The sequence below is a fragment of the Chenopodium album genome, chromosome 21 (genome assembly GCF_948465745.1).
Source record: "Chenopodium album chromosome 21, dcCheAlbu1.1, whole genome shotgun sequence".
In the NCBI taxonomy this organism is placed as follows: domain Eukaryota; kingdom Viridiplantae; phylum Streptophyta; class Magnoliopsida; order Caryophyllales; family Amaranthaceae; genus Chenopodium; species Chenopodium album.
In genome coordinates this window covers 34,749,532-34,764,329 of record NC_137854.1, presented here as the reverse complement: position 1 = coordinate 34,764,329, position 14,798 = coordinate 34,749,532, and the positions used below count along the sequence as shown (strand labels likewise).

The window sequence follows — 14,798 nt, the reverse complement described above, 5'->3', positions numbered from 1 at the left end:
CGTAGAGTTTACTTGAACTTTGGTTTGCAAACTCAAATGTAAAACCACGCAATACTGACATAAATCACATAATGAGAAAACAAGATATACAGCCATACAGGCATAAAGAGGAAGCAACAGCCAGCAAATGGCACTGTCTTGGTAGAATCATTCCCCATAAGACAAAAGAAATTAAAAAAAAAAATTACTTTGTACATTTCTAAGTTTTTTACAGATAATATTCCCCTGTTCTCTGGAGTAAATTATAACAATAAGATGTAAGTGACAAACACAAACGTCCAGCATCAATCAAGAAAGAAAAAACTAGGAATTTGAAGCATGAATGACGTTGTGTGACCCTTCTCGCAGCTGTGCAGTTTGCACATAGCAAACTTCCAGAAGACTGAGTGCAAATTTTCTAGCTATAATTTAATGCCAGCATCAAGTCCAACTCAATCACAGAGAGTCAGATAAAAGAGACTTTGTAGAAAAGAATAAAGGAAAATCTTCAATAATACCTTTAAGCAGTCTGAAGCATCGTGGCACTCAAAGGCTCAAGGAGAGTACAGAGTAACTACAGACCCTGGTAGTATTTAAAATAAACCATTAGTCATTACAATTTAAGAATGCGATATCTGGGTTTAGAGAATAAAATTGTTAGTGGTGAAAACAGACTGCAGAAGCAGAATATAACCTGCTACAAGGAGCAGAAGAACCCAATGGAGAGAAGGGGCTAATGTTTGGACAATATCTCAAGGTGGCATCACTATTTCGCACAAGCAAGGATACTCTTCATTATTCCCAGTTTCATATAAATCTGACCGAGTCCAACTGCACTCATGAGAAAACAATATACTAAGCTACCACAAGTCCAATTTTTTACTCTTACCAGCACTAAGACCTCTGCACTATCTGTCCACTTTCCAAAATCTACTGAAAATGGACAGGAGAAATTCATACGTGTTATTTGAACAATTTAATATAATAATAATAGAGGATACACCAGGTATAGTATATATTTTAGAATATTGAACTGTTTTTCATCAATCAATCAATTAGGAGAGAAATCCAGATCTTTTTACTATTAATTGATGGGGTGCGCCAGGCCAATGCAGTAGTGCAACGCATGGGCGACGCTTGAAGATCCCAGCAGCAAGCTACTGTGGTGGATCTTCCCCCTTAAAAAATAAATTTAATATCGTTGTGGGTCATTGACCCACGTATCAGATATTAAACTGATAAGAACAGATACTACACTTGATCTTAGCCAAAAGGCCGAGAAAGGTATGATTTGTTTAGTCTAATCTCTTGCCTTTTATTTCCTGAAGCTGTCGTATCCTCGTCGCTTCTTTTCGATGTGGTACATTACTCCATAATAGGGGTTTTGTTTACAGCAAATTCCATTATCATATTCAGATTTATGAAGTTCATGGTTATTTAATGTATTAGCTATAGGAGCTAGAGGTCATAAAAATCTACAAGTAGTAGTTTTGGTGAACAAATGGAGAAAGGCCTATCACACATTAATAGTATCTAAGGGTAAAGCTACACAAATCTAAAACATATCATATTTCCATTTTGAACAAATGGAGACTTGTTTATCACACACAAACATCATCTAGTAGTAAACGGTGCATCTAGTGGAACATCCCCAAATTTTCATGTTGACAAGGTTTATACTTTTGTTTTTATTTGGGCTATTTGGCACTGTAAAAGAGCAGCAAAAGTAAAACACTGAATTCTCAAGCCCAAATCATTAATATAACATCTTTTAATAATCATGTGAGTTTAACTGTTAAGAACCTCACATCTTGGACAAATCTCACAAATATGTAAGATACGATAAATTAAAGACTTTAATATAACCAATTAATAGATAAAATAGATTGAGTTAAACAAACTTGAACAAAGCAAAGGCCCTTAAACACTTAGAGAGTGACTGGTTGAGTGTAACATAATTTCTAGGCAAGATTTTCTTATTTCCCTTTGTTTATAAGTGAAAGAGTGGAAAACATGTTTTCCCGATGGTCAAAAATAATTCTACAATTCTACTAATGGAAGAAACAAATATTATGTAACCCTTTATAAAGATGCTCAATAAATAATAACCATTTCCCTTTATTTGCATCAACAAAGATGCTCACATATATGGCGCCACTATTGAAAAGTAAGTGAAAATTTTGGTCTTACTAAGTTTCTATGGAGTTATTTTAGTTTACATAGAGCTGGGCAGTAAGGCAGAAAATTGAGAATACATAAACAAAGTACTTTAATCAGGTATTTAAATGATTTACTACACTGGCATCATTCTTTGTTTTGGTTCTCACCGAGAGTCAATTCTTTGATTCGGAGGCATAGTACGGTAGTACCAAAGCAATAAGGTTATGGACAACATCAAGTATTCCAACTCTTAACTTATATATACATAATCCAAATTATGGTATGCGAAAACAACACAGGAATCAACATATAGAGTATACAAAATAAGAGGCAACATAGTTTTTGTTAATATAAACCCTATTATTACTGAAGGGGCAGCATCATCATATAACAGCAAAATACATGACAGATTCGGAGTACGAAATAGAAGACAAATTAATCTGTAAACAGAAAATTGGATCAAGGAAAGATAAACAGATCAAAGAGGAAAAGGGAAAAAGGAAAAAAAAAAAAAAGCAGCATAAACAATTTAAATTGATAATAGAGGGGCAGAAAAAGACAAAGGAGCAAAGAACAGAGATAGAGAGAGCAGCAAAATCATTTAGGATAGAAGTGTAGAACTGCAGGGGCGAAAAAGACAAAAAAATTTGGACCATTTCTCGATTTGTGCGTGTCATCCTTGCGCAGGGGCCATGCTAATCTTCTCTGTATCGTTCCAATTTTATCAGATGTCTCCGAAGAGACAATCTTATGGTGTAGACGGAATAATATAAAGAAAGTTTTTCTGTATAATTCAACCGATGTGGGACTTAAATATTTTAATATACTGCACAGGTATACAGTATACTGAAACAATACTGCAAATGCACTCAGTGTACGAAAACATAAGACCTACAACCTAACAATCATAGAATAAAACAGGTTTCAGAGATTCATGAATCATGATACAAACACCAGCCAAATCTCATGGGATCATCAGCGTAAAAATATACACTACTTTAAGTCATTACAGATTTTATTTCTTTGGTAACATTCAATATGACTATATGAAATAGAAATAGACAGATTTGTGATTGAACTATTTATCAAACCATCACATTGACATAGCAAATTGAATCCTCACCAAACAATCAGAGTTAGAAGATTATGAAGCACAAAGTTCACCTTCCTAAAAATCAAATGACTTTGGCATTTCAAGCATCAGATGATTCATCATTTAAGCTTTTTACAAGCAAAGAATTTCAAAAGGCTGTGGCAGATATTACAAGTCCAGTTCATAATAATCACAAACAAGAGGCAAGCAAGGAAAAGGATAGGACCTTTTTGAAAAGGGGCTCTAATTTGGCAAAAAAAAAAATTTAACTTTCTGTCATTTAGGCACAAGGAGCATTATTATCTTCTATCATAAACTTGATGAATCGTGTCATGGTAATTGTTATGGACTTATTTTTAAAATGATAGTCCTATAATCATAATCAAAAGCCTCCAAACAAGCTGCAACAACAAAAGCTCTCCAATAACTGAATAATGTAATAGTCAGTTACTAAATAAAAAGAACAAATACCGGGAACTTGTGGTGCCAGATCTTGATCCATTTCTTCAAACCTCACTTCTAATTCTTATACTTGAATCTTTAGTCAGCTCAGGTGCCTTAAGTAAATAACGGAGAGCCCAAATATTATGATGATAATTCTTCAACCTGACAGTTAACAGCAGGAGATATATTAACACAACTCTCATAGTTAAACTGCAAATGAAATTTGCTTAAATACTGCTTAAATAATTGTACTACTCTGCAAAATACTGCAGTTAAATTTTAGAACTATAAATTGTACTAGTCTACAAAATACTGCAGTTTTAACAGAATTTCAGTAAAACAGTTGATTTCTATAATAACAAATGACTCTGGCACTACAAGAACAGAAGGAATGGCCATTTGACCTGTTTGAGGCAAAAAAAGTCTGAAGCTCTTTATGGATGATGCCACACCAATATCAGTTCAGGATCGACCAAAATCACAAGCACATTTCTTGACATACTTTTCAGAGCATGAAAACATTCAGAAACAAGCCATGCAAGCTACCAAAAAGATCTCTTAGCACGAGTCCCCAAAATTCAGCCCACAGATGGAGAAAATTGTTATAGCAAAGAGCCAAAGAGACAATCACTTTTATGTATTGGACACGATATAGCCAATTAAGTATGCAGCTCTACTATTACAAACTAAGAAGCTTCATAAAGTGCAACCGAGTAGGCAAAACTCTCTTTCAATTTCACAACACCAAAACATAGCCATGAGCCCATGATACATGAAAATCTGAAATGATCAAAGTGGAACCTTAATCAACATATCAAGTGTGACTATTATCAATAACTAGGATCTTGCTAACGATCGCTTGGGCCATTAGATAACAATTTAAGATATTTCTAAAAATGGTTTAATTTAGGAATGTACGATGAAATCATGCATCAATTGGTGTAATTAATGTTCATTTCAATTTAATATTTCTGCTTCTACTCAGTCAGCTAGCTTAAGGGCCTGTTCACATTTACTTAATTTCAGTTCAGTTCAGTTCCAATCAGTTCAGTTCAGTTCAGTTCCAATCAGTTCAGTTCAGTTCAGCTCTTAATTTCCCTCTCACATAAAATATTCATTTCAGCTCAATTCAGTTCAGTTCAGTTCAGTTCCAATCAGTTCAGTTCAATTCAGTTCAGTTCCAATCAGTTCAGTTCAATTCAGTTCAGCTCAATTCAGTAAATATGAACAGGCCCTAAGTCTATTACGGAGTAACCAGATACATGCACACAAACTCAACAAAGCCCTGAATTGTAACTAAGTATAGGAGCCTCGGTACTCAGGGGTCAAGGCCACGATATACTTCTAGGGAGGAGGCTCGACATGCACCGTAATGTGCTAATGTCACATGGGTTTATTATATACCAACACTCCAACATGCATACCATTATACAAACAATTGGAATAACAAATAAGGTGGAATAAATTAATTAGAAAACCAAATTAAGCTCAGCCAGTCAATTCTTCATCTCCTTTACAAAATTGATGATTAAATCACAACTTTAACATTATAAGCCCGTTTTCAATTTCACAAATTAACATCATAAGCACATCTCCCATATATCAAATTAATCAAAATAGGCACAATAGAAGTAGTAGTCATCCCTAATCCCCACAAACTACGACCTGAAAAAGGCGAATTAATACGTGATTGTAATTCATTTTGGCCTAATTTAACAATATTAGTTAGCGATTCGTACCCATATGGTAACACTAGGTATTACTAGTCAGATTATAATTTTAAACATCCTATAGATTAATACATAATGTTTTACTAGGGTTTTGTCACATAGATGATGTGTCCAATGTAGCAGATTATCAAATAAAGTGAGAAAATTAATCTTTTACTTCAAAAATCAAAATTAAAAGTCGTTCTTCACCTCATACTACATGGTTTGAAGTAGGGGTGAGCATAACAGGGTACCCTGTAAAAATTCCAGGAACCGGAACCGGAACCGGAACCTGTTGCAACAGGTTCCTCAAAATGGGAACCGGAACCGGAACCTGTTGAACAGGTTCCTAGAAATTGGGAACCGGAACCGGAACCTACAGGTTCCGATTCCGATTCAAGGTACCCTGTATTATAAGATACTCACTAACTTTTTACAGATTTTTTAATAAAAAACTGGTTGGTCACTAATTTTATAATGTTTACAACTCGCAAATAAGACAAACTAATAGTAGTTGTCTAACAAATTTAATATATATATATATATATATATATATATATATATATATATATAATTGTAATTTTGATATATATTATTTAAAAATTGAATAAGAATTAGTGTATAATTTAAAATTAAGTGATATTTTTATCAGGTACAGGGTACCCTACAGGTTCCGATTCCAAAAAATTGAGAACCTGATCCGGAACCTGTTGCAACAGGTTCTCCAATTTGCTACCCGGAACCGGAACCTGCGGTTCCTAACAAGTTCCGGTTCCGATTCAGGGTACCCAGATTTTTTGCTCAACCCTAGTTTGAAGTACTTTGAAACTCAATTCACATTGCAATTTTCACAGATCTCATAACAAAAAATTAATGTTAATTAGCTATAATTACCAATAATTGTTCATACTTTTATTAATTTAGTGTGCTCAATAAAAGCCAAAACTTTAACTTTAGGAAAAAGCCCATAAATTTTTGGAAAAAATAAAAATAAAATTAAAACTCAAAATCATGCTCCTCCACAAATTAAAAAACACATAAAAAGATAAAATTGAGGACAAAATACTACAAGTATTAAATAAACGAACCAAAAAAGAAAAAGGCAGTGGATTACCTCAAGCCCAAATAATTGGTGAAATGGATGGCTTGTAGAAATCCGTATAAAATGAGGAGAAATCAACCCCAATTTTTTTACCAAAAGAAATTAACAAGCAAAATGAGATTATATTTATTTAAGATTGTAATTCATCCCTTAAATTTGTAAGTATGATCATGGTTTAGTCTTGTAAAGTATTAACGCAATGCAAGCAAGGAAATATTAAAAGGGCAGAGAATTTTTATGAGCGAAAGTCAAAATACTCTTGGAGTTTTGGGATTAGTGAAAATAGTGAGACCACTCTCATTCATGGGTGAAAAAAATAAAATGCCATTATCTCTTTACTCACTTTCTCACTCCTCTTTTCCACTTTTTTCCATGGGCATAACTTTTAAATAAAACGAATGTTCAGTAAATTACTGAACATTCGTTATAAGGTGACAATAAAATGTGCAAAAGTTACACTAAAACGCATAAAGGTTACCCTGACATATATAAGAGTTATTTATGCTTTATTGATAAATTTGACAAAAGTGACACTAATTTTGACAAAAGTGACACTATATATGACAAAAATGTACCCGATTTACAGTAAATTACTGAAAACCGGATGTATACAAAAGTTTTCCTTTTATTTTTATAATAACTTCTCACACACTCATAGACTAAAATAAAACCCCACACCACTCTCTCTCCTACTTTTTCTCTCTCCTACCCATTATCATCATCATCTAATTATTTATATGATTATGAAAGTTAACAATAAATTGTACATTGTGTATGCTAATGACATTATTTTATTCAATTGATCGACTTTTACATATCAAACAATAAAGCATTAACATTACATATTTTTTTAATTTAAAAATAAAATCATATATTTTCATTTTTCTTGATAATTAAACACAAGCTTATTGATGCTCAGCACCAAAATTTGCCAAATACGCTCAATAATTAAACACAAGCAACGACTCCTTTTTACATTTTCAAGTTTTGTTATTCTTTTTTTTTTTTAATAATTAAACATGGAGGCCCTACCTTCACTGTAGCTTTTACCATTAACCATAGCTATGGGCATTTGCCATTTTCCTCATGGTCATAATTTTTATTGCCCATGAGTGTGGAGCTATAATTCTCATTTTCCCCCCTTAATTCTCCTCATGGGCAAAATGAGTGAGAGTGCTCTTACATTTTTATTAGAGCGACAAAGAGGATAATACTGAACCGAAATACGATAACATGATATGAACAGTACATTAAAAAAAAATCGAAGTAGTGTCAAAGGTTAATGATACAATTGATTAAACATGTCAACACAATATTAAATAAGTTGGGTTAGTGTTGAGGACCTCCAACTCATTTAATTTCTAACACTAGCATGTAAATAATACGACATGTCACGTTTGCAAACTCCAATAATATTCTCTCTCTTCAAAATATATATTTCGTACATCTTAATTTGACTTAGTACATATGTTAATAATGCAAAATTTTTATTAATAATATCTCCACATAACTACATTATTTCTTATGGGTTATGGCCTTATGGGTAATGATATGCAAAGCAAGTATACTTTATAAATGGTATAAAGTTGAAAATTCATGACAAAAACATGTGTAATTTGGTGCAAGAAGTAATTATTAATGATTAATCTTTTCCTTTGTACATTCTTATATTTATTTTGTTCTCACTCATGCGAACCTGGGAAAGCCAAGCACGCTTAATTGAAAAGTATCTTACCATATAAGCTCACTTAAAAAAAATACATCTTGTTAGTATGAGTAGTATATTAAGTTTCTTTAAAGTAATCAAATGAGATATTACAACTCTCTTCATTTCTAAGTAAATTGAGTAATTTTACTATTATATACCATTATGTATCAATAAGTATGGGGAAAAAAAATTAATTTATAAAAATTAATTAAGATCAATTCAAATTCAACAACATATTACACGATAATAATATAGTCAAGTTAATTTGTACAGGTGTTGTAAATCTTCATCATCCTCCCCATATAACACATCTGCTGTGTACCATCTTAGCCAAATAAAAAATATTCTACAAATGAGTAGTGTTTGATACAGTACTAATTTACAATAATGGTTTGAGATTGAACCAACTCAACCAAGTAATCACTATGATGTATTACTGATGATAATCAGTGATACAAGCATTTTTTGTAAGAAAAGTGTTTTTGTGAATGCCCTTTAAAAGAGGCTACACAAGAATATGTAGTCTTACGCAACAATAGCAGAGAAAAGGGTCATGAGTGTGGTGCTCTTATGACCATGGGCAGGGCAGCCTTACTGTCCCAATCTTCAAAGTCTGTTCCCTGAAACAAAGATTGAGCGCGCCGTGCTTCCTCCTGGTGATATACCCAAGCTCCATGCTAGTCTTAACCAAACACTTATACCCCCACTTGAATCACTTGATTGAGCTTCTCTCCACACCAACATTTCTGATAGCTTCTTGTTGACTTTAAAATTTGATCCTCGCTTCAAGAACGGAAGTAACCTAAATAGCTTTATCAGTTGCGATTCATTGCCCATTCTAGAAAATTAGCTAATGTTCAAAAATCAGATAACACCCCCTTGCAAAAAACAGAAACAGAGCAGTTCAGAATTCAGATTAGCTAGCAGGAAATTGAAGGAACACTCGGCAAATACTTTCCCACATCAATGATTGCCAAGAAGATGGTAGTAGCATTGGGGGTCAATGGGTGGATCATAGCCTAAGTAGTACCTCATAATTTGTGTCGTCAATGAAGCCGCGTTCATGTAGCTTCTGCCCCACTCCAGAAGTCAAGATACAACTTTTTTACTCTGAAACCACAAGATGAAATACAAGTTTTGGCAGTTACAAACAAAATTGAACTAAGTATTGGTGGGGTGCGCCAGGCCCGTGCAGTAGTGCAACGCATGGGCGACACATGAAGATCCCAGTAGCAAGCTACTGTGGTGGATCTTCCCCCTTAAAAAATAAATTTAATATCGTTGTGGGTCATTGACCCACGTATCAGATATTAAACTGATAAGAACAGATACTACACTTGATCTTAGCCAAAAGGCCGAGAAAGGTATGATTTGCTTAGTTTCTCAAAAGTCTATTTATTTTCTGGTTGTTTTGGCTTAATGCTTCACCTATCCAATGTGGGATCACCAACTTCGGAAATCTTCCCATCTCTACCTACGATCTGAAAGTCACAAAAAAGCAAGATTACCAGTGCACTAAGGCCCCCCTTTGATGTGATGTAAAACATTTTCAATGAAAAATTAGTTTTCATGGAAAACATATTTTCAAGGAAAACCACACTTGCAAGATAGTTTTCCTTTGTTTGGATCTTAAAAAAAGGAAATATGGGAAATAATAGAAAAATCATTTTACATCAAACCAAACGGGACCTAAGTAAAAAAAAAAAAAAAAAAAAAAAAAAAAAACAAAAACGAGGAGCATACAGAGTATATGAGAATGGATAATGTTCAACTTTAAATCAATTTCATCATCACACATATCTCATGTTTGTTTGCCATCTAAGGAGGAAGTCTACATTCATATGTGGGTGACCTCGAGTTATCTCTGTCAGAATTTTGTCTTAAACCTAAGAGATTGCAAATGAGTTTATCATCATCAAAACTTCCTCCGTCACACTTAAATTACCCCATATTAAATAGATAGATGTCCCATTGAGTTATCCCATTTCATCTATGGAATGTTTTTCCCAAAATTCATTTTTGGGGTTACCACCTGATTCACCCTTTGGGCTAATCTAAATTCGGGCTCAGTTTTGAGTGGTTAGATTTCAATCTTCTCCCAATTGTTGTTGCGAGGGATCGAACACGAGATAATCTCTACCAAGTGCAACCCTAATCACTATCACCAATTAGTACGTTTTTCCCACTTGTCAAACCATGTGTATCCACAAAAAAGACAAAAAAAGAACATGTATGCCTACTCAATTGAGCCAACTCTTAAAATAGTGGAAACGTAATTGGAGCAATCTTAGTGAAATAGAGGGTGTTTCAAATATAGCAAACTTCAATATTCCTAGACTTAAATTTATAGTAAGTCGCAACTTAGTTTATCATCATTTGTGACAAAAAAGGCCACATATTACAATTAAACTCTTCGTTAAACCATGCACCTAAGTTGAAGGATTAATCATTTGACCTGTTTTGTCCAGGATGAACCTAATAACATCATCACTTCAGAGCATGAGGATAGATATTACTTATGGTCAATGTATCTTTGTCCAATGTGAAATTGGGGAGTGATAGGGGTTTAAAGGAAGTGGTGAATATTAGGGCCCAGTTTCAACTAAACATATTATATTAAGCAAAAATCATTCCAATTAGGAAAATTTAGTTGTAACATCCAATAATAGTGTGAAGCAACAACCTCATATTTGGAAGTACGTCCAAACATTTGTTTTTTTTTTTACCTTTTCCAGCACACCTCATCCAACCATAAATGTATTCACTTATCTATATGGTATATAGGGTTGTTCTGGATAAGGGTTTAGGGAACAAGGTAAGGGCCAGTATCAGAATAAGGGTTTAGGCCTTTAGGGAACAAGGTAAGGGTCAAGAATGATCTATCCAGTCTTGAGTGCCTGCATAGTTAAGATACATTAACTACCCTATAAACTCGCTTAGATAGTTAAGTTATAAATGGTCTGATAGGAGTGTAAAGTGTAGAGTAAAGCTTTTTGTTATAAATGTTGTGTACCTTTAGAATGTTGGGCTCGGGTATAGGAGTCAAAAGGTAAGTGTTGTGTGGTTATGATCCCCCATGTGAGTAGTCATGAAGAGATCCTTGGGACAGGATGGTACTTAACTTGTGAGTTGTGATCTTATAATCATTATATAGTGATCCCGTAGATGTTGCCACTATATATTAACGGTGTGTTTGGATAGAAGGAAATGGAAGGAAAAGAAGGGGAAGGAAATTGAGGGATGTGATATCTTTCATTTGGATAACAAATTAGGAAGGGAGGGAATTGGAGGGGAGAGAAATGGAGGGATTAAATTGTAGGAGAATGATCCCTCCAACAATGGAGAGATTTGGAAGGAAAACTCACCATTCTTCTCTCCCCTCCCTTTCCCTCCCCTCCTCTTCTCCTCCCTCCCCTTCTTTTCCTTCCTCTAATGTTATCCAAACACACTGTAAGTGCTAATGTGAGTCCATGACATCCCATACAACCAGCCCCCAAAAGTGAGTGAATCTACATGGCAGGTGTGACCACTTTGAATAATCAACTCCATTGGTTGCTGGTTTCATAATATATCTAGTTGTCTCACCAAGGGTGGATAAAAAAAAAAAGGAAATTGTTGCAATTAATCAGAAAAGGGAGTGAATTAGGATGAATAGGTCTGTGAAGCCTACAAAGTTTTTTAGTCTGATACATATTGCGTATTTACAGACGTACGGTTTAATAATAAAGTATAATTACTTAAGAGTGAAAAGCAAAACAGTCCCACATCGTTTAATTTAAAATCGCCAAGTACAACTCTATACGTATGCTTCACTCTTCTTCAGTATACTCCACGCAGCCATGCAGTGAGCACAGAGCGAACAATTCTTTCGCCTTTTACTAAAGAATACCGTGTGCTCGCTGTATACAGTGGCATACGTTTATTTTTAGAGGGAGTTACTTAACTGGAGCTTCCAGCAAATTTAGTCCAAGTATATGGTGCGGTCTAATTCTATTCAAGGGGGTGTTTGGTTCCCATACTAGTCCAACGTTGTTTGGTTTTTGGGTATGAGAGAGCTAGACAACCCCAATATTGTAGATTGATATGGGCTTTAACCTTATTCCAGTAGCAAATCCTATACCTCCAAACTGTCTGTAGACCTTCACAAGGACATGGCTAATTCAACTGACCTTAGTAGGCAAACAGCCCCTCAAAGAGTATCACTTAATGACCAACCTCTACAGCCCCCTATAGAGTATCACTCAGTGATCAACCTCTACAGCCCTTTCCGTCCACATGAAGGAGTTTCTGCGAATTGCCTAGCTGCTGTGAAAGTGCGAATCGCATTTCTATTTGGTAGGGCAGTGTATATCAATTTTTTAAAATTTTCTTTCTAGTAACAAATCCTGAAACCACCTTTAAGTCACAGTGAAGTTCAAGAGGAAAATCTAGTTTACAAGCATCCTTATTGTAACCACAATGAGTTCGATGATGCACTACCCATTTACTAAGAGGTATTCAAGCAATATTGGTCAACATAATATATCATGCAGGTGTTAGCAGCTTAGCATGCAAATGCATTAATTTACCTGGTGTATATAACACTTCAAGATCGACTCTAACATCCAGTAATACATCAGAGGTCAAATGCAGTACCCCTCACCCCACCCCCGCCCTACTAAAACTAGAAATACCCACGAGGAAGAGTGGAAGACAAAGATACAAAGGAATCATCTGTCTGCTGTTATACTGAAGATGCAATGCGAGGCAAATAAGCATAAGAACTGTTTTAGATACAAGTCAATGCAATTCAGTCATCTGAATCTATTTATTCCACGGTTTCATACGGCACAAAATCTTTGAGCTTAAAGTAGTGATATTTATATACTCAGTAATTTCTACATTGGGTCCAGCAACAATTCACAGATTGATCAATTATTATGTACTCTGCTTATTTAATCATTCCAAGTTCACTGATCGGAGAGTTGATACAATGATATAACGATGCATACGTAAGACTCATTTATTCACCATATATTTATGAAAGTCAGTTTCGTTAGGTCATATTGTCCCACATCAATTAAATAATAAGGGGCGTATGAGAAAGATGACTATAAAAGAAAACTGATAATGAACGATAAAATTACTTACCTGGACGGGGTCAATTGGGTGATCATGAAGACTCATGGCCTAGGCAGGTAGCCTCCATTGCACTTTAGGAGGGGTGCCTGCTTAACATCTTCCCAAGAGGAAGAGTGTACGTCATAATTTGTGATAGCGGGGGCCTGCGTTCGCGCGGCCCCTATCCAATATCTAGTTCAACCTTCACTGAGGTACTTTTCAATGTCAATTGATTGTCTGGAAAGAAATTTTAAAAGCCAATCAAATAAGCAATTGTTTAATTACAACATTAAGGGAATCAATTTGACACAGAATTAGAATGTCAGACACTGTTGGAATTGATTAAACTCTACCAGGTGTGTGAAAGTTGATGAAAAATCCTAGTTCCTTTTAATAATAATATAGCATAATTGAGTTACTGGTAGAATCATTAACACAGAGCAGTCACACATAAGTAGGATAAGTTTCAGAGTGTAGTTAGCATAAGTGATGTACTAGATTAACAAGCTCAACTCAGCCTGTAATTACTTTGTTTTTTGAAGGATTGTATGGGAATTTCAGTCGAGACTCAAAACTTAAACCAGACAAATTAATTAACAAGCTAAAATCTTACAATCCCAACAATACACAAGCAAAGAAAAAAGATATCCAACTATAGAGCACATAAAGGATACAGGTCAACCATCATATATGAGCACAGGGCCTTGAAATAATAGAAATTCATCGGCAAAGGTTGGGTTTACGCACTCCATTCATAACCTCAAAGAGCTCATGCAAAGGAAATTCACCAAAGTACCAAACTCACAATGCACAAATAAGTAACTGTCCATCTTATCATTCACGAGCATTACAGGTGAGGAGAAACTATGAAGAGCCCCTATCTGGTCTCTAAATCCAAAGTTCAATACTACTACTAAATAAGTCCATTTATCCTCGATATTTATTAATGTTGGTAATTAGTTGTGATGGTAGAAGCTTTTGGACATTAATCTATTTGTTTGAATCTGAAATTGACTCCAAACCAAACAGGCAAACATAAACATGGCACAGTTGCCCAAATTTATCCCCTAATCAATTTTATCCCCTAATATCTACAATATAAATGTTAGGCTCTCTTAAGTGTCATACCTTTTCCCATTGTTGATTTTTCCAAGTAGTAAGCTAGTAGCCACAATTGTAATGTGATGTACCCGACTACACAGCCATAAATTAGGTGCTAAGCTTCCATAGAAGCTACTGAGTTGTTGCTTATCACATGGAACATTTATAGGAATTTCCTTATTGTTTTTTTTTTTTTGGTGAAGAAATATTAATTGGGTTTCCATGTGCTTATTATCATGTTATACTAATGCTGTAAACAGTGACTATGTGTTCACTTCATGTGAATCCATTCCTTTTTACTTTTTTAGAAACACTGTTAATTTTATGTTTCTCACACATGATGTAATGGAAGATCAATTGTTAATTTGTGTCATCTTAAAACTCCAGGTTCTGGTGTCATTA

At 34.6% G+C, this 14,798-nt stretch overlaps 5 non-coding genes across 5 annotated transcripts; 2 read left to right on the top strand and 3 right to left on the bottom strand.

The window, feature by feature from the left end:
- Positions 1 to 1,070: 1,070 nt before the first annotated feature.
- Positions 1,071 to 1,267, bottom strand: LOC145603326 (U2 spliceosomal RNA). Its single transcript, XR_014104836.1, has one exon. It is a non-coding gene; the product is annotated as a U2 spliceosomal RNA (small nuclear RNA).
- Positions 1,268 to 2,780: 1,513 nt separating this feature from the next.
- LOC145603173 (U6 spliceosomal RNA) lies at positions 2,781 to 2,883 on the bottom strand. The gene has a single exon (XR_014104706.1). It is a non-coding gene; the product is annotated as a U6 spliceosomal RNA (small nuclear RNA).
- Positions 2,884 to 9,366: 6,483 nt separating this feature from the next.
- Positions 9,367 to 9,563, bottom strand: LOC145603328 (U2 spliceosomal RNA). Its single transcript, XR_014104838.1, has one exon. It is a non-coding gene; the product is annotated as a U2 spliceosomal RNA (small nuclear RNA).
- A 2,467-nt stretch (positions 9,564 to 12,030) lies between these two features.
- Positions 12,031 to 12,147, top strand: LOC145603358 (U5 spliceosomal RNA). The gene has a single exon (XR_014104862.1). It is a non-coding gene; the product is annotated as a U5 spliceosomal RNA (small nuclear RNA).
- A 1,170-nt stretch (positions 12,148 to 13,317) lies between these two features.
- LOC145603286 (U1 spliceosomal RNA) lies at positions 13,318 to 13,480 on the top strand. The gene has a single exon (XR_014104803.1). It is a non-coding gene; the product is annotated as a U1 spliceosomal RNA (small nuclear RNA).
- The last annotated feature ends 1,318 nt before the right edge of the window (positions 13,481 to 14,798 follow it).